Source organism: Vanessa cardui, chromosome 10, assembly GCF_905220365.1.
Source record: "Vanessa cardui chromosome 10, ilVanCard2.1, whole genome shotgun sequence".
Lineage (NCBI taxonomy): Eukaryota > Metazoa > Arthropoda > Insecta > Lepidoptera > Nymphalidae > Vanessa > Vanessa cardui.
The window spans coordinates 3,759,054-3,783,128 of NC_061132.1; the positions used below are offsets into that span (position 1 = coordinate 3,759,054).

Below are 24,075 nucleotides of genomic sequence, written 5' to 3' on the forward strand. Positions count from 1 at the left end.
ACATTACCTACAAACGTCTTGTTCGCGAGGCTTTATATTCATCAAATAAAAATAAAAAGCAAATTAGGCAGATATGTCTACCTTGCTTTTTATTTGCTTTTTATAAACTATCGTTTAAATACCTGTAGTATTAAAGCAAAGTTGTTTTGTAGCAAGACTTGTATTCTAATACATACACATATTTCAGATAAATTACGATTTAAATGGCAAAACGGATTTAAAACGAAACAAAATTCTATTTGCTTTAATTTTTATTAATGCAATAATTTTAATTTTAATAATGGGGCTTACTGCAATTTCTAAATATATCGCCTTCGGAAAAAATGGACGTGAGTTCTTTGAATCGGTAGTTTTCAATTTCGGGAGAGTCGTTGCCCAGTAATATAACTGCATTTAAAATACATGTCACGGTTCAAATCCGGACAAGCAAAACTGATGATCTATTGTATGCTTATGGGTTCTACAGTTAAGCAGCAACACTTAATGCGGTTGTGTTACGTTTGGAAGGAAGTGCAGTGGTGTACGATGAGTCAGTGTAAACAGAAAACCTAGCATAATATATAACAAGATCATAGCACTTTGGGTGACTGTTTATCACTAGGCCCATCTTTAAGTCTGCCAAGCTAAAAGGACTATATTGCGGATGGATTTGGAAATCCTAATCATTCCGCATGGGTACTGGCGGATAGCTAAATATCCGCAATTTATATATTGATTTTTTGTCAGGTCTAACAATTCATACGAGACTTTTTTTAGTGCTAGGTTTCGACACTATGATTTTTTTGGAGTTCAGCAGAATATATCTACTCTTTATGGAGAATATGCTTATAAATTTTGACGTATATTGCATCCTGCAGACGGTGAGTCTGAAGCTAAGGGAATGGGTAGACAAGTCAAGTTCTGGTAAGTATGTAGCGATCATGTCCTCATTATACTTAGTTTTTTCTAACTGTTGATTTTTTCGATGCGTTCTCGATTTAGATATACAATATAAATTCGATAAATAAATATTAATATCGTAATACTGTCTTAAATAATATTTCAGGGGCGGCGTGCCGTTTGTCACTGATACGTTTCCGGCACCTTACGAAGGCTTATGTGTCTGTTTGCGAAGCTGTGAAGGGACTGAGCGAGATCCGGGAGAGCATCATATTTATTTTATTTTCTGCGAATTCTCTGTTCATGACGATGTCTTTCTTCAATTTAATTGACTACTCATATTTTACTTGTATGTGTTACACCTGGGACTCGTTTTATTACTCTTAATTATTTCAGTCGAATTAAGAATTTTTGGTATATATTTTTTTTCGTTCTCTCATTTCTAAAGCAGGCGCAAGGCATCACACTTTGGCTGTATTTGTTCACGTGTTCTGGTGTGTTATGCATTTTTCTACGGCTGTTGTATTCATTGAACCGTGGAATCAAATAAGTGCGGAGGTAAATTGATTATAAAATGTTTTATTTTCCAATATTCCCGTTGATTTTAAAAACATTGTGCAAAAGTTATGAGTACTGACTGTCTTCAATTTCTTTGAAGTTTTTTTATGGCGTATTTAGACGGAGGGGCAAATAACACCTGATGGTATGTGGTCACCACTGACACTGGTAAGTCAAAACTGTTCAACCTTACATTGCCAAGACGCCACCAACCTTAGAAAGTTAGATGTCATTCCTCGTACCTGCAGTTACATCGGCACTCTCGTCATACCTACCCATAAGGGCTTGCATGACCAAAAGACAAATCTTACACATAGCTTAAAATATTTTTTTTGAAGGTCAAAGCGATGCGAATACTTTTGATTAAGTTGAAATTTAATATGACGCCAGTTGGGATGTCGATCCCTTTAGAACTGGACCTGATGTTCAAACAGATTCGTCTCAACCAGCCGACGATGTCTCTTCTGGGCCTTGTCACCATTCAGAGATCACTTCTCACAAAGGTTGTTATAATTGAATACGTTGTTTATTTAAAGCATTAATAACGGGAGCCTACGATAATATTATAAATGGCAAATTTGCTATCTTGATTTATATGGGCCGAGGGAACCCATTCTCAGTGAGGGACTATGATATACTAGCTGCAGCCCGCGGCTTTGCTCGCGAGGAAATTATATAAATAACTCAACAGACTAATTTAAAATCTTACGTCAATTTAAGACCACCAGTGTTTAATCGTTTTTATAAATCAGAAGAAAAAAATATTGCAAATAGTCCCCCATATCATCTCCTAACGGATGTACGTCGAATTACCAATAACCCTTTGTATATAGATAGACATAGAAAATTGTTTTCTAATTTAATAACGTTTGTTACAGACGATAAGCTTTATAACTACCTACTTTGTTATAATGATACAGTGTATGCAAAAGAGATGGGAGAAGTGAATAAACTCGCAAAAAAATAATTTTGTGCAATTAAATATTGTGTAATTAAATAATATACTTGACTTTGATGAAAATAAATTTAGTCTAAGAACGTCCTACCTCGTGGACACACTAAATGGTGTTGAGAAAAACCTTGCGTTTTATTTAAATCTTGAGACACTTAAAAACCTCCCTATCTAAAACTAACAAGTGGCTTGATATACCACATTGTAGTTTGATTCTTAGACCTTCTTTAATATAAAAAGTGTCAAAGCAAAGTAAACATTATTTTAGGACTTTTTATAATCAGTTTTGAATGCAATGTACACCAAATTTATTTTTCGAAGCAAGGACTAAAAGTGGAATCAGACGGTTCATTTTTTGTTCATTTTCGTGTTTCATTTTGCATCTTTCACTCAAAGTGACACGCTGAACAAAAAATGAAACAAAAGTGCGGAATTAGTTCATCAGTTAACTGATTCAACGACGTTTATCTTTCACGGCATCTTTCATTCCTACTCAGAATGAACGAAAAAGGAACATTCTGAACACAGAGTGAACGTTCACTTGGATTTGGCCACTTGTCTCAAACTGCAGCGTTTGTTACGTCGACGCAGACGGTCGTTACGTCAAACGTCGCGGCTAAATGGTGTTCAAGTGGAACGATCAAAATACGTTGCTGTTTTAGTTTTACCAAATGCCATATTTGAAAGAAACTACGGATAAGTGTTCTTTTTTACGTCATACGTGCTAAGCCGTATGTTCACATATTTATTATTTTCTTTCAATCTATGTTTACACATAGAATGAAAGAATAATTAATCATTCACTCAAAAGAACATTCACTCGAATGAATGAATGAATCGTCTGATATTACTTTAACGATTGGTAATGTAGATGATATCAAGATGGCCCAACAAGAAACTACTGTCTGTGCAACTACCCTCATCTTAGATTTTATACCCATAAGTACATTCGTTAATGTTGTAATAATTAAATCAAACCAAGATCATCTTATGTAGAATAGGGCTTATGAATATTAACATTTTTTGATATTATAAGATTAAAATATATATAAGTAACACTGCAAATTTATAGGTGAAAATATTTGTATTTAACCTCCTTGAAGTGGATTTAGCTAATCGTCTGCATATGATAATAAATCAGATTCTTTTTTTCTCAGATTTTAAACTAAACAAGAATATCTTTTCATAAATAAATTTAAGATCAGACTAACATGAATTGAGATATCTTTATTCGAAAACCCATTTATAGAATCTTGTAGAACTATGGAAACAAGAATATGTGGCATTTTTCGAGTCTTTATAAATTAAATATATTTTGAAGAAAAGGTTAATAATAGTTTAGGTATGTAATTTAGTCATGTTTAATTATCATTAAAGAACAATAATAATAGTATATAGTATATCATATCATTACGGGGTAAGTAGAAATGAAACTTAAGGTCATTATTTTTTGATAAATTTCTTTTGTATTACCTCATCGAATAAGTTTTGATTCAAAACAATCGTACACTTGAATATATTGTCTAACACACACAACAAGGCCTTTACAAATGTCATGTCTGACATTTGCTTAAGCTGAGGACGCATGCTCTGCTCCTCGTTTAAATTTTTGAATGATGTAATTGCAACAACACAATCGTGTAACGTGGTGTACACGCCGATGAGGACAGCACCAGCGATAAGTTGCGCCAGTTCACCGTCGGCGAAGATGCGCCAGACGGTGAAGTTCATCGGACAGATTTCGAGGAATTTGATTCCGTCCAATATTGGATTTTCAAAACGTCTGTTGATCCACAGCACCGTTCAACATTATTACAGGTTGGTGATATTACTCTTTTCATTTGTATACACTACTTATTTCGGTTGTAATTATCAAAGGAGATTAGCTTAATTAGAGAGAGTAACTCCTGTCTATAAATCAGGATGTAAATTGGACGAAGGTAATTACCGTCCAATTTCTGTTCTTCCGGTTGTATCAAAAATTTTCGAAAGAATTCTCTGTACTCGTTTAGAAAAATATTTAGATTTGCAAAATTTCATATATGAAAAACAATATGGGTTTCGGTCTAAATGTAATACACTTTCAGCTACTATAGATCTGGTTAAAAAACTAAAATTAAGTATTGACAATAAGCAATATTGTTTAGGTATATTTATTGATTTAAAAAAGGCGTTTGACACTGTTTCCCATGATTTGTTACTGAATAAACTCACTGACATAGGTGTTACTGGAACAGCTTATGATATTTTTAAGTCTTACTTGTCAAATCGATATCAGATTGTTAAAATAGGGCAAACACAAAGCCAACCGCGTGCAGTGTCCTTTGGTATTCCCCAAGGGTCCATTCTTGGACCTTTGTTGTTCATAATTTACATAAATAGTATTAATAAAATTGGATTAATAGGGGATATTACTTTGTACGCTGATGATACGAGCCTCTTCTACTATGGAAAATCAATTGAAAGTGTTTTACAAGATGCACAAAATGACTTAAATCTTTTAAATCTGTGGTTCCAGAGTAATCTTTTGACAATAAACACAGCAAAAACTAATTACATTATTTTTGCCGCTAAAAATAAAAAAGTACCTCAATCATTATCATTAGTGATAAATAATCAACAAATTAATAGAGTATATGAAGAAAAATATTTGGGATTAATATTGGATACCGGGATTTAGTTATTTATTTATTTATTTATTTATTTATTTATTTATTTATTTTGGAAACATACAGTAACTATTGAATACATAAAAAATTTGACACAAAAACTATTACTTAAACCTAAATTGTTTCCTATGTTAAATAATTCATACAATTTTTACAGTTACAGTATAGATGCAAATAATTATTATTAAAATTTAATTAAAATTTTAAATTTAACAATCTTCAAAGCTAATTTAAATTAAATTAAATCGAACTTTAAAAATAGATAGACATATTATATTGACATTAACTAATTAAAAATTAAGTAAGGCAGTAAATAATATAGTAAATTAAAAATAATAAATTCACACAATAATTCACATTAATAGATTATATTTAAAACAATACACTAAGAGATATAAGATTACACAATGTTATCGCTTAATACAGCCTCAATCGACTTTCTATATTTGGGGAGAGAAAGATAAAATATGTCAAATTCATTGAACAAATTGTTGAATTGCTTACAGCTTCTATAGACAAAACGGTTACTTGCGAATTTTGTTCTAGTTATTGGTAAGCTAAATGTTGGTTTGTGTCTTGAGTTGATTCTAGGACAATTAAAATTAAGATCACCAAGAAGATAGTTCGAGTCTACCAAATTGTGAAGAATTTTGTACAACATGACCTGATCGCGTTCGATTCGTCTATTATAACACGATTGATACTGCTCTAAAGTTTGCGGGTTACTGCACGACTTAAATTTGCAATGTTTTATGATTTTTTGTTGTATCCTTTCTATTTTACCTATATGAACTGTATACTGAGGACTCCAAACAGTAGAAGCATATTCTAAAAGAGGTCTTACGAGTGATTGGTATAGTAATACAAACGTTGAAACATGCTTAAACTCCTTGGAAATCCTCAATATGAAACCAAGCATTTTGTAAGCTTTGGATGTAATTTTATCAATGTGTTCAGCAAAGAGTAATTTAGAATCCAGGTAAACACCCAAGTCCTTTACCAATGTAGTTCTATTTAGTATCTCACCATTTAAATAGTAGTCGTATTTAATAATGTTTTTTTTACGACTAAATGTAATAACGTTGCACTTTTTAATATTTAAGAAAAGAGAATTAATTTTACAGTAATTATATAAAGAGTTTATGTCACACTGTAGTTGCTTACAGTCTTCATTATTACGTATAATTTTGAAAATTTTGTTGTCATCAGCAAATAATAAAAAGTTAGAATTTTTAAACACTTTATCGATATCATTTATGTAAATATTAAACAATAAGGGCCCCAAATGGGATCCTTGGGGGACTCCGGATGGTACCGGAATAAATGAAGAGCAGTACCCTTTTACAGTAACAGCTTGACTACGATTTTTTAGATATGACTCTATCCAGCGAAGTAGATCGCCATGCACACCGATAGACCGTAGCTTAGTAATAAGAATGTTATGAGAAATCTTATCAAATGCTTTGGAATAATCGGTGTACACGACATCTACCTGATGTCCTCCGTCCATAGCCTCGAGAACAATGTCCGTAAATTCACAAAGGTTCGTTTCAGTTGACCTTCTGTTGACAAATCCGTGCTGCTCTCTTAAGATTAAATGACGTATTAAAGGAGAAATCATATCATAACTTTAAATAATAATAATTAACTCAAATAATTTAGGTATACAACTTAATTTTGAAATGGGCCGATAATTTCTTATGTCATGTCTATTACCATTTTTGAAGATGGGTACGACAAAGGACTTTTTCCAAATAGAAGGCATAGTACATGAGCTTAAAGATAGAGAAAATAGTAAATATAAAGGTAAAGATAAAGTTTTATAACATTTATTTAAGAAAAGAGGTGGGATTCCATCAGGCCCAGATCCTTTATTGATTTTAAGCTGTTTTAAATATTTTTGGACACTAAACAATGAAATGTCAACAGAAGCCAAGTTAAGAGCGTGATTATTATAAGAATCCAGGCTACTTATTTCATCGACACCACGGACTGTGTCAAAATTGGATTGAACGAAGGAAGAATAAAAGTAGCCATTAAATAAGTCACTAATATCATGGCCATTGTCGGCTGAGATACTGTCCAAAAACATCACGTCAGGTAATTCAGTCGACTGCCTTTTAGATTTTACAAAAGTCCAAAAGTAACGTGAATTTCTGACTAGAATCATCTCCGCGTACTCTATGTATTTTATATAACTTTCAGTCTCTAAGCGCCTGTATTTAGCGCGTAAAAAACTGAAAATTCTATAATCGCTATAGTTATCATAGATTTTCCATTTTTTGTGGTATTTCAACTTTTCTTTGGAAACCTTTATTAGAGCAGGTGTAAACCATACTGGATATTTATTAAAACCAATTAGCGTTTTCGAAGGCATATGCGTATCTATTATTTTGTTTACTATTGAGTAGAATAAGTTAGTTGCTTGTTCTATATCCAGTCCATGAAAGCGGTCATACCAATTCACTCGAGAGAGTTCACTGTTAATTATTTCATAATTCCCTCTATTAAATAGACGAATAGTACGGGGAGCATTTTTAAGGGTACTAAAGTGAATGTCCTTCAGGACTATGTCTAGAGCCGGATGATGTAAATCCTCCTTAACCAATGGTGATAAACAATGGCTAACTAAGCATAAAGAGTTACTAAATATCAAATCAAGGTGACGGTTATGGTAATTTGGAATTAAATTATATTGTTTCAGATTATTAAAATTCATGAAAGCTGACATAGATGTGACAAGTGCATGAGAACTAGATCCGTGTACTTGAGCTGACGTAGAATCACTAGATCTTGACCAATCCGCAAAAGGAATATTGAAATCCCCTAGTATCAGAAATATATCCCTAGGGTTCACAATAAGCGTTTCGGAGATATTTTCGTAGAAATTTATTAGGTCATCGCATTGTGTACTACATTGAGGGAAATAGCAGCAGTAAATTCTACATCTAGATTGGTTATTGCTATTTTTAATTTTAACACACAAACTTAATATGTCACAGGAATATACGTTATTAGAAGGTTTAATAACCACGTCGCCAACAGACACTCCCTTACGTACGGCAATAAGAACACCTCCGCCCATAGAATCGTTTCTGGAAGAATAATCACGATCACAACGATAAATTGTATAACGGCAATCAAATAATTCGGAATCATGAATGCTCGGTAACAGCCAGGTTTCAGTCAAACAAATCACGTCATAATCTGAATGAAGAACATTCGAGTATAAATTGTTAAGTTTCGTGCGTAGACCTCGAACGTTTTGATAAAATAAATTCACCTTAGTAGCCATAAGATCTTAATATAACTATATGCTAACCAACTAACGGTTACAAAGGAAAGTAACCGTCTAGTTGATAATACCAAGATTATTAAACATAAGCAACCCGTATTCATATATATAAACATAATGTGGAAATATTGTCCAGAATATGGGCATAGTTTCATCTTTCTCCAAATCCCACTTATGTAATTTGGTCGATATATTTTATATAAATATAGCAATACAATTCTTAAAAACAGATTAACAATCAAATATTCAAATGTATGCATCGAGAAATACAAATTGTAAGTACAGATTAAATTTTTTTTAAATCAATTTCGGCATTAATATGGTAAATAGGAGAAGTATCATTTTTTCTAATTAAAATTGAGCAGTTCTTGACCCAAACGTATTTATAATTATTTTCACGAGCTAAGGTCTTAGTTTTACGCAACAGCATTTTGTTGAAACTAGTTAAGTAGTCATTAAAATAAATGCGACCACTGTTGCCTGCATAACCAATATCTGAAGCTTTTAAATGCTTTTTTTCCCGAAGTTTAGCTAAAAAATCATCTTTTTTATAACGGGAAAGAAAACGAATTATAATTGGCCTAGGTTTTTTGCTGTCGTTAGATTTAGGTGTAACTCTAGTAATAAAATCGATATCATTGGTAGAACATGCTGTGTGATTGACCAGGTTGGATAGATTTTTGAATAGCTGCGTTAAATTTTCATTTTTAGATTCCGGGACACCAATTATTTCGATATTTGATCGGCGTGACCATTGTTCCTTCTTATTTATATCAGACTGTACTAGTTCTATAGATGAGCTCAGGTTTTTAAAATCAGATTTTAACGAGTCACAAGTCTTAAATTTGTTTTCGACGATATCTATTCTTTTTGTTACGGCTTCATAGTTTTCGCTCATAAACTGAAGGGATTTCTGCAGAACAGTAATTTCAGATTTTAGATCTTCCAGAATATGTTGGAAATTCAAAAAAGCTTCCTTAAACTCGACTTTTATAATTTGCCGGATATCGTCTGAAGATGCTGATACTTGACTCATAGTTTTCTTATTTGAGCTTGTAATTACCGTGTCGGATGAAGCAGCATTTTTATTGGTTTTTTGTCTCTGTCGTTTAGTTACATTATTGGAAGGCCCACTATTTGTATCGTTTTTAGGTGAGTTATTAGAGCACGATAAACAACGCCAGGATTGTTTTAGGTGTTCATCGAGAATACAAGAATCGGGTAGGACACACGACGAATGAAATTCGCGGTCACATGATGTGCACACCAAAGGACCTCCCGGCTCAGATGTAGTTTTTTTGCAGCATGAGAAATCCATTATTGGTTAAGATATTATTAGGTCGAGAATATTCAATTAAAAGTCACTTGAAAAGAAAAAAGACTGTGTCTCGTCGGTCTCGAACTCAGGATGATCGCATGTAAAGCTCAACGTAAACAACTGCGCCACGGATATCTTAATGATGATTGTGAATATTAGGAACTATATGTGCCGTGTAAAAGATAAGTTAAAGTTCAATGAACTTGCTTGGTTTTTTCAATATGAAACTCATTAGCACAAACACATATATCACTAACCGATGCACAAAGCGATGAATAAGAATAAGAATAAGAATGTATTTATTTGAAACACAGGCACAGGTATTACAATAAAAAAGGAACAAGAAAAACAAAAAAAAAAAAAAAAAAAATCTACGAACTAACTAAAACTATGACAATAAATCCATAAACAATTATGTGCGTAGACATGTACATATGGAAAGCCTGCAAATATGCCGTGTCCCAAACAGGCGGACCATTCAGCGAAATATGGGTCCTAAAAAAAAACCCAATGCTGATTTTCAATGGTCACCTTTTTGTCGTATTCATCGCTGTGACGGGCAGCGACAAAGACATCGAATTAACATAATAATAATTACGGAATTAAAATTAAAAAAAAAGAAACTGATATCTGTATAATACATATAAGAAGTATATATTTCTTAATAAAGTCATAATAATCATAAAAAAAAGAAATAAAATAAAAAAATACGAGAAAAAAAAAACAAAGGAATATAAACAATATATAAAACAATCGGCGCACGTGAAGCAGTGCAGGTGTTCACCCTCCGGTCATCAGACAGCCACGCGCGCCGGTAACGGCAAGAGGTGTATGCTCGATTTTTTAGTGTTTTACGATTATTATATTACGTAACATGCACTCGTGAATTCATGATAAAGGAAACGTGCTTTGTTTGCACAGAACAAAATGAAAAAAATATTAATAAGGTATGTTAATGCACACTATTATTAAATAAATATAATTTTTAAAAAAACGTCTTGTCATAACCTAAAATTCATTTTTAGACCACCTTCACAAAACTTTGTGCGATAAATATAAATGAGGGAGCCGTCTCGGGAGCAGCAGCATGCACGAATGTTGGAACAACGGTACACGCGACGGAGCCATACTAATTGGGTAAATAATACAATCTAACAATATATAATAGTGGAGAAGAATTGTGTTTCATATGTACACATTTGTATGTTCAATCGTATATTAATAAATAATTTATTATTTATTACTAAAAAAAAAAAAAAAAAACAAACGGAAGAAAAAAGACCAAAAAACTAATAAATAAATAAAATCTGGTATATATGTACATATTTTAAATGTGCTATTGTGTTTGAAGTTGTAAACTAAATAAATATTGCTTATATTTAACACGAAACGAATTAATGGTTTTCAGGATCCGAAGCGGAGTCGGCAGGTTGTTCCAGCACTTCGTCGCTGCATAACGGAAGCTGCCACGAAACGCCGCTGAACGATGCGATGGCACATTTAGCATATAGGACGATGCTCTCGTAGGGTACCTTTTATTACTTTCTTTTGTCCAGCTCAATTTCTTATACAGATACATGGGGGTTTTATTGTGAATATCACCGAAGAGTAAGGTGGCAAGATGTAATTGCCTGCGGTGTTCCATTTTAATCATTCGTGCGTCATTAAGGTATGGCGTGACATGCGCGTGGTACGTTAAAACAGTATCGGGTACATGCATTTTGTACCCGCTGAATAATATTTTTGACGATGACTGTTATAAGTTCAATGTTCATAATTTTGCTCATTTAAAAATGGGAAAAAACGTAGATTTTTACACTATCCGCACTAAATTTACTGTTATAATTTATCACAAAGGGGTCCTCTTCTATGAATTTATTATTAAAATGCAAAACTTGGAGACTAAAGGATCGTATGAGATTTTTAAAATAGAACAACACAGTATGCACCTATACTGACCACGGGCTCGACCCGAACGATGGTATGACATGGAAACCCCACATAAATAAAATAAAAGGTAAACTTATTTCTCTGATGGGTTTTTTGCGAGGCATTGTGCGTTGCTTACCACGACAAGTGCGTTATATTATTTACAATTCTCTTATCAAACCTCACATAGACTATCTAATACAAATATGGGGAACAGCTGCCAAAACTAATTTAGAAAGTCTACAAATAACTCAGAATAAATTAATAAAACTGTTATTTCATTATAACTATTTAACACCAACGCAAAAAATCTATAAGGAAACCCAAATCATGAGCATCCACCAATCATATATATATTTTAATTGCGTACTAATACGAAAAATATTAAACAGCGAAATACACACTCAAATAAAATTTACTAAAAAACACGAAGAGCAAAAAATGACATTACGATCAGCAAATGACATTAGCTTATTTAAGCCGCGTACTGAATACGGTAAAAAGTGCATTATGTATGAAGGTGCTAAATTGTATAACTCTCTACCCAAAAATATAAAAGACGCAAAAACGATGGCTAATTTAAAAAAAATACTTAAATCCTACATTACTAGTAATCATAACATTCTAAGTTAAATTATTTAATAAATAAAAATATATGTCCAAAATTATATTTAGGAACCTCAAACTAATATAGATATTTACAGAAAGTATGTTAATAAATTACTGTACAATATATTACATATCAAATATTTTTTAACATTATATAAAAATTAACTTAGGTATGTTAACACTTCCAGTTGCAACAGTTCTATGTTTCTATGCATCGAGTGTACCGTACGAATTGTCGAAGTACCCAACAAAATTTTTATAATTGTATTATTGTTTTAAGTGAATGTAAATTCTTTAAATAAAGTTCTTAAACCCGAAAGGAGATTAGCAGGGGCTTATTACAGTGTATTTGTAAAAGTATTTGCGGGAAGACAGGTATCTCTCTATTACTTATCTCTAATGGCAACCTCATATTATTATTGGCTGCCCTTAGAAATTATGATATATAAAATTTTATTGGAATCTGGAAATAATGGACAGTTACATACACGCCTTTGGGCAATTCCCTCTGTGTTGATACCATCCCCTCATCATATATCCTACCGCAAAACAGAAATGTGTAGTATTATTGTGCAACGGTTCGAAATGTATCTAACCGCAAAAAAAAAAAATAAAAAAAAACAAATGTTTTATCGCGGACAACTTTGATCCATAAAATTGTTAGTAAATAGGAAATAATTTAAAAACTTATATCTATGTTAGTAACTATACAACAATTAATAATTTAAAATTAAATAGGACGTAGTCCTCTGTGTCATTTGGCTGATCAACGGACAGTCTCCGCTGTTGGCAATTTCACTTAGTACACTGCTACAGTGGCTGCTGCCACGCACTTTGTTTAGCAATGAAGCGGTCTTCTCCCGAACGATTGCGTCAAGGCTGTCCACATTGGCCAGCGCAAACATCGCTGATGCGATACAGAAGCGCGGCAGCTGCAAGAGTGATCTGAACGCATTGTTATATTGAGTACGCAGGGCACTGTAGGCCTTTTTAGTAGTATCAGTTCATAGACTACACGAATATAATGATGTACAATAAGGCTTTGAAAAGCGTGATTTTGACAGTATCAGTGCAGCGTCCAAATCTATGTACCAGCATGTTTCTCTCTCAATATCTTCATCATCTTTAAGGTTGTCAGTAACAATGTATCCCAGATTATTAAATTTATACACTCTCTTCAAAGGTGCGTTACAAAGTGTAATGGTTCTCCCACCGACACCGACTCCAAATATAACAATAATTGTAACTACATGATATAATCGTTAATCGACTTTTAAGTAGTCTAATATTTTTCATTTCATTTAACTTAGGAAGACTCTAAAAAATATGTTGAATACGCAATTATTTTTATTACTTTTTCGTGCATATTCATTTGTTTTAAAATAGTGTTTTGTTTGAAGTCGGTTTTCTTTTTGTTAAAATTTTATTTATTTTTTGATTTTAAGTGAAGCTGATGTTGACTAACTAATTTTTTTTAATATGGATAGATTAAACGTTCCGTTTATATGAGTCAGAAACTACTTCGAGGACACTTTCAAAGGAAACTTGCGAACAAAGCAAAAATAGACTTTCGAAAATGCGGATTTAATACGTCACGCGGCGTAAACTACAAGGATCCCTCGAAAGAGCTGTAATCGAACTCAGCAAAAAAACTTTGAAAAAGACCAACTATATTTCGCACATCATATGACATCACATCACATACACAAAATTTGATTAAAGATAGTAAAAAATTCTGCCCCATATCGCACTCTAACTGCGAGCCGTATAGGAGTTCCATCACTACATAGTATAAAACAAAGTCGCTTTCTCTGTCCCTATATCTTTAAATCTACGCAACGGATTTTGATGCGGTTTTTTTAAAAGATAGTGTGATTCAAGGGGAAGGTTTGTGTATATAAAACATGAACAATATAGTAAAGAAACACTGATAATTTTAGAAGTTTGCGATGTGATGTCGTATATAAACAAATTCTGTAGTATATTTAGTATCAGTATTGCACCCGTGCGAAGCCGGGGTGGGTAGCTAGTTGATTATAATATTCGACTATGATAATAACATAAACATAACCACATTACGGAAGGTGACTCAAATATCCAAATAACCTATAAATAAAAGATTCGACCGAGTATCGCTAACGTGCTCCTCAGAATTGTTCCGTTCCCTTCCGTTCCGTTACTTTGTCATGGATCCTGTGCTCAGAACCTTACCAAACTTTCACCAAATTACCCTTGAAGTATATATTTTATAATAAAAAAAGAATTATCAAAATTGGTTAACGTGATTTTCAGTTATTCACCTATTTGTTGCGCATATACGTAATGCAAATTTAAGACTTATGTCGTTTTCACATGGATACCATCATCGGAAAAAAAAATAAAAAAATGGGACCCCACGGGAAGCACTACCTTTCAAACAAAAAAAAAATTATCAAAATCGGTCCACCCAGTGAAAAGTTATGAGGTAACAAAAATAAAAAAAAAAAAAAAAAAAAAAAAAAAAAAAACAGACGAATTGATAACCTCCTCCTTTTGGAAGTCGGTTGAAAAGCGCGCGAAATCGAATAAAGCCGCTATTTTTTATTTTAGGCGCGGACACTAAGTGAAACGAGCGTGACTTGTAATTTGTTAAAAATGTTCATTGTGTTTATTTTGGATTCGTCAGTTCATCTGAGTCAGTAGGTAGCTATAATATGTATGATTTGTAGATTTATTTATGCTTAGATAAATTCAAAGTTTGAACAATTTTTTGTTTGGTAGTAATTTGTTTAAAGTAATTTAAATTCTAGTGTTTTTTAATCTATTTCACTTTTGAATGCTAAATATATATTATTGCATTTAAACGATAGACGCCTATAATAAAGAAGTATTTCTAACAATATATGTTAGAAATGCTTCTTTTTTTATGTGATAGGTGGCAAACGAGCTGGAGGCTCACCTGATGGAAAGTGACTACCACCGCCCATGGACATCTGCAGCACCAGGGTGCTTGCAGGTGCGTTGCCGGCCTTTAAGAAAGGAGTACGCTCTTTTCTTTAAGGTTCCCATGTCGTATCGATTCGGAAAAACCGCCGGCGAAAGCTGGTTCCACTAAGTGGTTGTGCGAGGCAGAAAATGTCTAAGAAATCGCGCTGTTGTGGGTTTTCGGACATCAAGGTGGTGCGGATGAAACTTGGAATTTTGACGAGATGTCCGATGGTGAAATTCAGTAGCCGGGATTAATTCGAACAATTCCTCGGAACATTCCCCGTGAAAAATTCGGTAGATGATGCAGAGTGATCCAACATCTCTACGCAAATTGAAAGAATCAAGGAGATCGGAAAGGGCTTGATCGTCGATAACTCAAACCGCTCTACGTTGGATGCGGTCAAATGGAAGGAGCTGGTACTGGGAAGCACCCGCCCAGAGGTGAGAGCAGTATTCCATGTGAGGCCGAATTTGCGCCTTGTAAAGTTTTAAGCGATGGGCCGACGTGAAATACTGTCTCGCCTTGCTGAGCACACCGAGTTTTTTTGAAGCCAATTTGGCTTTGCCTTCCAATTGACCGCGGAACTGAACGAGGCTCCAAATATCAACTCCAAGTATTCCGATACTACCTGTAGCTGCTATCGAGATGTTTTCAAATCGTGGTGTTACGACAAATGGTGTTTTTTTAGCGGTTAACGCGCAAATTTGCGTCTTTTTGGGGTTGAAATGGAATAAATTTAGCCGGCCCCAGTTCGAGACTTCGTTTAAAGAAAACTCGATTTCAGACACAAGTTTGTTCCAGTTTTCTTCGACGTTTTCCCGAGAAATATTAGCGCGGCCGGTTTATAAGGTGTCAACGGTACTGTCGTCTGCATAGCAATGAATGTTCCCGATTTGCAACAAATCATTGATATGCAGAAGAAACAGAGTGGGTGATAGAACGCAGCCTTGTGGAACACCAGCATTGACGAATTTTAAGTCAGAACATGCACCGTCGACAACGACCTTGATGCTCCGATCTGCCAAAAAGCTGGTAATTCAATTGCATAATTTCCCATGAATCCCATAGGAAGGAAGCTTCGAAAGAAGCGCTTTGTGACATACGCGATCGAAGTACTTCGCTATGTCCAAACTGACTGCTAATGACTCCCCCTTGCTCTAAACTGATTCAGCCCATCTATGAGTAAGGTAAACAAGATGATCACCGGCTGAGCGACCCCGACGGAAACCGTACTGGCGATCGCTAATCTGGTTTTCCTCTAGATAACGCAGGAGCTGGCAGTTAATAAGGGACTCCATTATCTTGGAGAGCAAGGAGGTGACGGTTATAGGCCTATAATTGTCAGAATCTGAGCGGTTGCCTTTTTTAGGGATTGGATGCACCTAAGCAGTCTTCAAGAAGTTCGGGACGACGCCTAATGCTTGCCAGCTCGGGAGCACATGTCCGTAGCACTATTGGAGGGATGCCATCGGGTCCACTCGACTCGTGAATGTCCAAAGAAAGACGTGCTTTTCGAACTGTACTTTACCGAAATTTAACCCCCGGCATCGTCGTATCACACCGCGGGATTGATGGTAGTGACTTTCCTCGGACCTCGACCCTAAAGATCGGCCTTCTCCTTCGCGGTATGGGCCAATGACTGACCGTCCCTGTACAAAATGGAAAGGAAGGCCGACAGCAATTCCCTAAGACAGACTTAGCGAGAGACCAGAACGCACGTGTTCCTGAAGGGAAGCGCACCAGTCCCTCGCCAATTCTGCCAATGTACTTCGACTTTGCCTGAGCAATCACGTTTTTGAAAGACCTAGAAGCAGAGTTGTATTTCTTTCTGAATGTGCTGGCATCACGATTCCCATTTTCGGGGAGAAGCCGTTTTACAGAAACGACCAAACCAGGGCTGGGACTTGCCACCAATGGGAACCGCAGAATATGGAATGAAAAGTTCCATACCCTGAAGCACCACATCGGCGACAGAGTCAGCAACAACGCTCGGATCATCCATCGAAAAACAAACCCACCCCCATGGGTAAGATGCAAAGAAGGACCGCATCCCATCCCAATCTGCTGACTTGTAGTGCCACACGCGACGACAGCCCACGAAACGAGGTCTTGAGTACCGTGTAACCGGCACTGTACTGACGAGACAGTGGTCCGACGAGCCCAGAGGGGGATCGACGACAATCTGATAGCCATCCGGATGCGAAGTCAGCAGAAGGTCCAATGGGGAAGGTGTATGTTCCTCCACGTCTGGTATTCGCGTTGGCGAGGTAACCAGTTGTGTCAAATTATATGCCAAAGCGAAGTCGAGAACAGATCTACCCGCATGATCAGTGGTGCGTGATCCAAGCCACTCTGTATGATGGGCATTGAAATCGCCCAGAATCAGAAAATCTCTGCGGACGGAGTCTGCTGCAGCACGGAATCTGTAACCAATTGGACGCGCTCAACCAGTCGGTCGGTTTCGGCATTACCGATATGGGACCTATAAAGGCACGCGTAGATTCGCGGATGGTCCTCGTAGTCTACGCACAGCCAGATAATTGATAGGTCCTGCCCTTCAAGGCTGCCGAGGCGTCGAGAGATATAATCTCTGACGTAAACGCATACCCCAGTTCGTGGCACAAAAGTATGCTCCAATTTGTACCAGGGGTAAGAGAGAAAAGACATATCGGCAGCAGAAGATATCTGGGTCTCGGTGTGAGAAAAAATAAAACAGCTTGCTTGCCACGGATTTGTCAACGACTGAATTTTTTATTACAACAAAAGAACGAACGAACATTACTTCACATAGCTGCCAAAAGATGGCGTTCGTGTTGTTGTGATGGCGGTGTGTTCGTGTGCCTATCGATATTTAGTTATTTACAACACTCGGTAAGAAAGAGCAAGGCCGGCTTCGCCGTCTCAAGGTGTAAGTGAACGGCATTCAAGTTGGAGTTGAGTCCCCTTATGTTGCAGAAATCCACAGCGAGTGTGGTAGGGGTTGCCTTATGATGCCTACTCCGCTTGCCCCGAACAGTGGCGAGCGCAAAATTGACCCCCCCCCCCAGAATTCGGAGGGCAGCCTGGACATCCCTGCTCAGGTGGTGTACGTCCTGAGCATGGATGCCCAGGGAGGGATTCTCCACCGCAGTCGCTGATGGTATCCTCCTAGGGTAATGTCACCAAATTCTGCACAACCACGTTTTGGGGGGAGAGGGATCGGGCCTCCGGAACTCTCACTTACCGGACGAAACGAGTGGTACTTCCCCGGGCGTGCCGGCCCATTCGACTGCACTACCACTATAAAATTCTTTATTTTAATACATTTATATCATAATTATATCTTTAATAAACTCATATATTTTAGTGTATCCGATTTCATGAAAGTGTAATCGATTTTAGAACGTCATTGATATGGCTGTATAAAATAATACAAGACGATTTCCCGCGTAAACTGATTATTAAAAAAAAGAAAAGAGAATCGCGCATGTAATGACAATTTTATTAATTTAATTTGATTTTTAACTTCAGGACAATAATATTTTATAAAAATAAACCAAATAAGTAAAAATGAATATTCATTCTACTGGTGTAGTAATTAATACACCACGTTTTGTGGATCGGCGTGGGTAAAATGTAAGTAAGCTTCGCTTATTATTTTTTAGGGTCTAGCCAGACACAAATATATGTTGATATTGAATAATATTGAAGCCTTTGTAAACATAATCAAGTTGATTCACTGTTATTTTAAATTTAAAGACTAACCTATAAATATTTACATTCAAATATAATATGAAAATGCAGCCTCGTTCACATGTCTTGAAAGTAAACTCGTTAATGATTCATTACTTAGAGGCCGGCAACGCACTCTACGCCGCGCTGGTGCAGATGTACACGGGTGGAGGTGGTAACTCTCCATCAGGTGAGCCTCCAACGCTTTTCCACCCGTTACATAAAAGGAAAAAGTCAAATCAAACATCAGCAGTTACCTCATGTTATTACTATACTTAACTCTAATTGTTTTCAAGTCAACATTAACTGTAAAGGGACGCTTGAAATATCCTTAGTAAACCTAGAAATTTCGCTAGGTTTGACTTTTTGAGATATCAAGTTTAATTATCATTTAACTACAATAATAGTGTTTATTAGAACGAGTAAATAAAAAACGCAAGTTAGGGTCATTGTTTTTATTAGGATCCTTTTTTTATGGTCTCATGGGACAAGTAATGACGTTTTGATTCAAATAGATCATACACTCTTAAATATATCGTCTAATACATCCAACAAGCCCTTTACAAATTCGTGTCTGATATTTTCTTAAGCTGAGAACGCGTGCTCTGCTTCTCGTTTAAGTTTTTAAATGATGAAATTGCAACAACACAATCGTGTACGTGGTGTACACGCCGATGAGAGACAGCACCAGCGACAAGTTGACGGCGAAGATGCGCCAGACGGTGAAGTTCATCGGACAGATTTCGAGGAATTTGATTCCGTCCAAAATTTTTTTGCGCAGCGCGTTATCTGGAAATAATGTATAATCACATACACGCCTTTGTGCAAATCCCTCTGTGTTGATACGATATTCTACCGCCAAACAGTAATGTGTAGTATTGTGGTGCTATGGTTCGAAGTATATCTAAAGGCCAAAAACGACATCTTGTTGGATTTACAATACGTCTAGGGAATCATTAAGGCATACGTCGAATTACCTGTATGTGTTATAGTAAGTAAGAAAATTAAAAATACGTCATATTTTAAAAACACTAGCCAGACTGGGAACTACTACTCATAGGAGGATGGATTCATTGTGTAAATTCAGAAATGAGGATGTGTGACTAACTCAATATGAAAGCATTGGTCTTACTATTACAAACTCTGTATCGTTTGATCATATTAGCTTTAATCTTATCCGCTTCAGCGCTTCCCAATTCCCCAAAAACAGCCGGAACACATGGCAGAACGATATTGAGAAATACTTCAATAGTAAACATAGAAGTGAACTGTAAAGAAAAGACCACAGATATTTTAATTTTAAAATCATTTGCTAGATGGTAAACTATAAAATTGTTTATTTAAATATTCAATTGAATTGAATTAATATATAACATGTATATATTTAGTGGGTTCCTTTATCCATAAAACTGCCTAGGAAAAAAAAGCGCGAAATCGAATTTAGCCGCCACTTTTTATTAAGGTCGTTACGGGCTTGACTTGTAATTTCTTAAAAGTGTGTGTGTGTGTTGTGTGTAATAACTTGGATTCGTCTGATTACCTGAGTAAGCAGTTTGCTTTAATACGTATGATTTGGTGATTTATTTATGTTAAGATAAATTCAAAGCTTCAAAATATTTTTTTGTTGTACATATTTTACAGTCATTTAAATTCTTGGCTTTATAAATCAATTACATTTTTGTACGCTACATTTTTATATTATTGCATTTAAACACCAAAATGTCATATTGCTACAAACTCTTGCCATAAATAATAAATCGTTAGCACTTACTTCAGATTTTATGTTCCGACTAACAACGTCAACAGTACTGAGCAGAGCAATGAAACAAGTCGGTAAGGCCATCACCATCTGAAATAGCGTTAGTGACACGTCATTAGTTATTTGGAAATTCAAGATTGTCTGTGAATACAAGTTTACTATTCTGCATAAAATTCGTTAAATGTTATCGATTCAAACTTGTTTTCATATGCTTACCATCAACTTCGGTGCGTTGCCTATATTCTTGATACTTTGCAATAATCTGCTATAAATTAGCAAATATTCAACTAATTTCATGCTTGACAATTCGACTTGTGTTTCGCTTTCAGGATTTGAAGTGCTAGCAAAGTTATTCATCGCTATTCTAAGAGATTTCAAGCGAACCCACAATATTTCGAATATCAGCATTCTGGTCATGTGGTTTAAATGTAATGACAACAACATAAGCGTGTTTGTTACATATAGGTTTACTCCAAACTGATTGAAAGGATGAGACCATGTTAACATAATTCGATATAAATTTAATAAAAAAACTCCGATGAATATAGAAACACAGAATCGTACTTTAGATCTTTCTATCTTAACGAGTCCCGACGGATCGACCTTGTCCGATTCTTCCAAGTAAGTGAACAAATTTTCTCCGTCACTCATCACGGACACCACAAGCGAAAGAATCAAACTCACTATTTTGAGGATAATTATAATGAAGGCACCATATTGTTTCGCTAACATGAATTCAATGATACTGAAGTACAACAAAACTATTGAAAATACTACACAATAAACCTTAGCAACAACAGCGAATGCTAAGCTTTTGTGAAATTTTGAGTAACATCCTAAAATTAGACGAGTCGTCATAATTAACTTTATTATATTATAATCGATTTTATTAATTTTATTACATTTCTGACTGGGCATTCTGGATTTAAGATACTCTCGTCTGAGTTCTGTTCCGATACTAAATATGTCAGGCATAAAACATAAGGCCATTATCATATTAGTGCCTTTATCCATACAATAATTAATAATTCAGGCAGTATTAATCAAACTAATGACAGAACAGAACGGAGAGATAGTTTATTTAGTGGATACAATTATGCTAATGGCATTTGTCTAGTCAGTCGAGTAAATGGACTTTCAAGGATGACTGTTTCGATTGAGGATTCGTTGAGATTATTTATTTAATTAACGAAGAAAAACTGTTTTATTACTTTGGATATTGTTACGGTGACTCAATGCGAGCCTGTGTTAATATTGTAATCTTTAGATCTTTCTTCCATTAATATTGATTTTGAAGCTTCTCTAAAATTCTTAATTGACATCCTTTATAGGTACACCCTGCTGCACTTCATGCATTGCTAGGAAAGATATATTCCTTTAACAGAAGTTAATTCTGATCAACGTATGTTAGAATTCTATCTTTCTTTAATCAAGTCTTGTTTACTAAATTTTGTATATTTTTATAGTTGATACGTATAATAGGGATTTAAGCATAAGCACCTTTAAAATGCATCAATTGCGTCTTCAGACTGGGTGAACTACACTAGGTGTCTTCGATTCTTCTACACATACATATATACATCTAAGTATTCTCTAATTTGTCGAAGAACAGGGATACACACTCTTAATTGATACAACACAGTTAAAAGGTAAAATATCGACCTTACAGTTTGTGTATCGATTCGAAGTCATTCATCGCATGTGGCGCTGAATTATTTTTCATAACATTACTATCCCGTTTCCTTCAATAATTGAAGGACGAAATCAAGCTCATTTCCAATCAAGAAAACAAAATGACAAATCAGTATTGCTGTAAGGTGAGCTAGCAAAAATCTGACACAACGTAAATTACATGTATAATTATAGGAGACTTTCTCAAAGTACGTCGCAGTAAAATAATAAAAAACAGCAAACATGAAGGTACAGAAAAATGTCCACATTATTTTATAATTTACTAGTGACCCGTCTGGCTTCGCACTGTCCACAATTTTTTTTCATCAGACAATACACAACTGCCATGTTCCGGCGTTTTAAATCTGTAATATCTTCGAAAATATTCATTTAAATTACATGCTGTGAAGGGCAATTTTGATCGAGATGAAATGCCCAATGTATTTGAGATACTTAAATATAAAAGGGTATTGCTTAAAATATCTTCGAAAACAGGCCTATTATACAAATATTTTAGGCTTATTTAATTAAAGAGACCTTTTAAACGTATACAATAATGTACTACATTATTTTGACCTATCTCGTAGTGTTCCGCCAGTGTTAGCAATGTGAGCGCAAAATATCTGTATTTACGACATTCACTCAATCTCTAAAATAATCAGTGTTTCTCTTATTTATGTAGTGCTTTTACACATAAAAACCATCTTCTCGAATCAATCTATCTATGGAAAAAAAACGCATCAAAATTCATCGTGTAAAATTTAAAGTCTAAGCATAAATAGGTACAAACAGTGCTCAGGGACTTTGTTTTATAGTATTTTTTTTATAATCTTCAATTTTGACCCGTCGAGTTATTGTAAAGTTGACTCGTATTTTCGTTTTGGTCTCCATATTGCAAAATTATAACCAAGTATGTTACCAAACCGCCAAATAACTGAAAATGAAAACATAAATTTGCAATCAACAATATTACAGGAACCATCTGTCTCATTTCGAACGTTTTCTGAAGTGTTTAAAAAACAGATCTGCGTTTTCTCTTCTATGTTTTATATCATTCAATACAAAAGTATAATATAATTATATTGGAACCATAAATAAAGACTACACCGACACAGAATTAATTTCAACTTCGAAAATTAATATCTATTATCCGAAATTCTTTGTAATTTTAAATGCAGTAAAAAAACTATCTATAAGCTTTCTTTTCCTCACATCGAATTTATTATCTGCAGATTCGGATCATCATTTGTTTATTTCAGGAAGTATTTAATTTTTGACTTTTCAGAATCGGATACTTTATGTTGATATATTTAGGAAGATAAAATGTTTACTTTATAAGAAATTGTCAATATAAGCCATCCGTCTTAAACTAGAGCCATACGCGATGGTATGATCGACTGAATTGATTGTTGTCTTTGAAGTTGAATGCACCTTCACCATAAGCGGTCTGTCAATAGTGAACATGCTGAGCGGCGAGTAGCTCGCGTCGCTCAGTATTAGGATCCGGGAGAACAGCTCCAGCTCATGTTCCACCTCTCTTTCGTTTTCCTTGGACTTTCCACAGATGATCAAGTTGTGAGTTCTTTGCATCTGTCAATATGACAATGCTTATCAAATGTCTTCATTCGTCTCGCGGAGAAGATTTGGACTCAACTGTACTACACCGATATACGGCTAATATATGGTATCATCCCAGAAATGCTACTTTGTTATGTATTTAAAACTAGATCAATAGAATTTCTCAAGACTTATATCAG

General features: G+C 35.0%; 1 long non-coding RNA gene across 1 annotated transcript; it reads left to right on the forward strand.

Annotated features, from left to right (window-relative positions):
* The first annotated feature begins 1,340 nt into the window (after positions 1-1,340).
* LOC124532798 lies at positions 1,341-2,494 on the forward strand. Its single transcript, XR_006966668.1, has 3 exons — positions 1,341-1,437; positions 1,776-1,940; positions 2,316-2,494. It is a non-coding gene; the product is annotated as an uncharacterized LOC124532798 (long non-coding RNA).
* Positions 2,495-24,075: the final 21,581 nt, after the last annotated feature.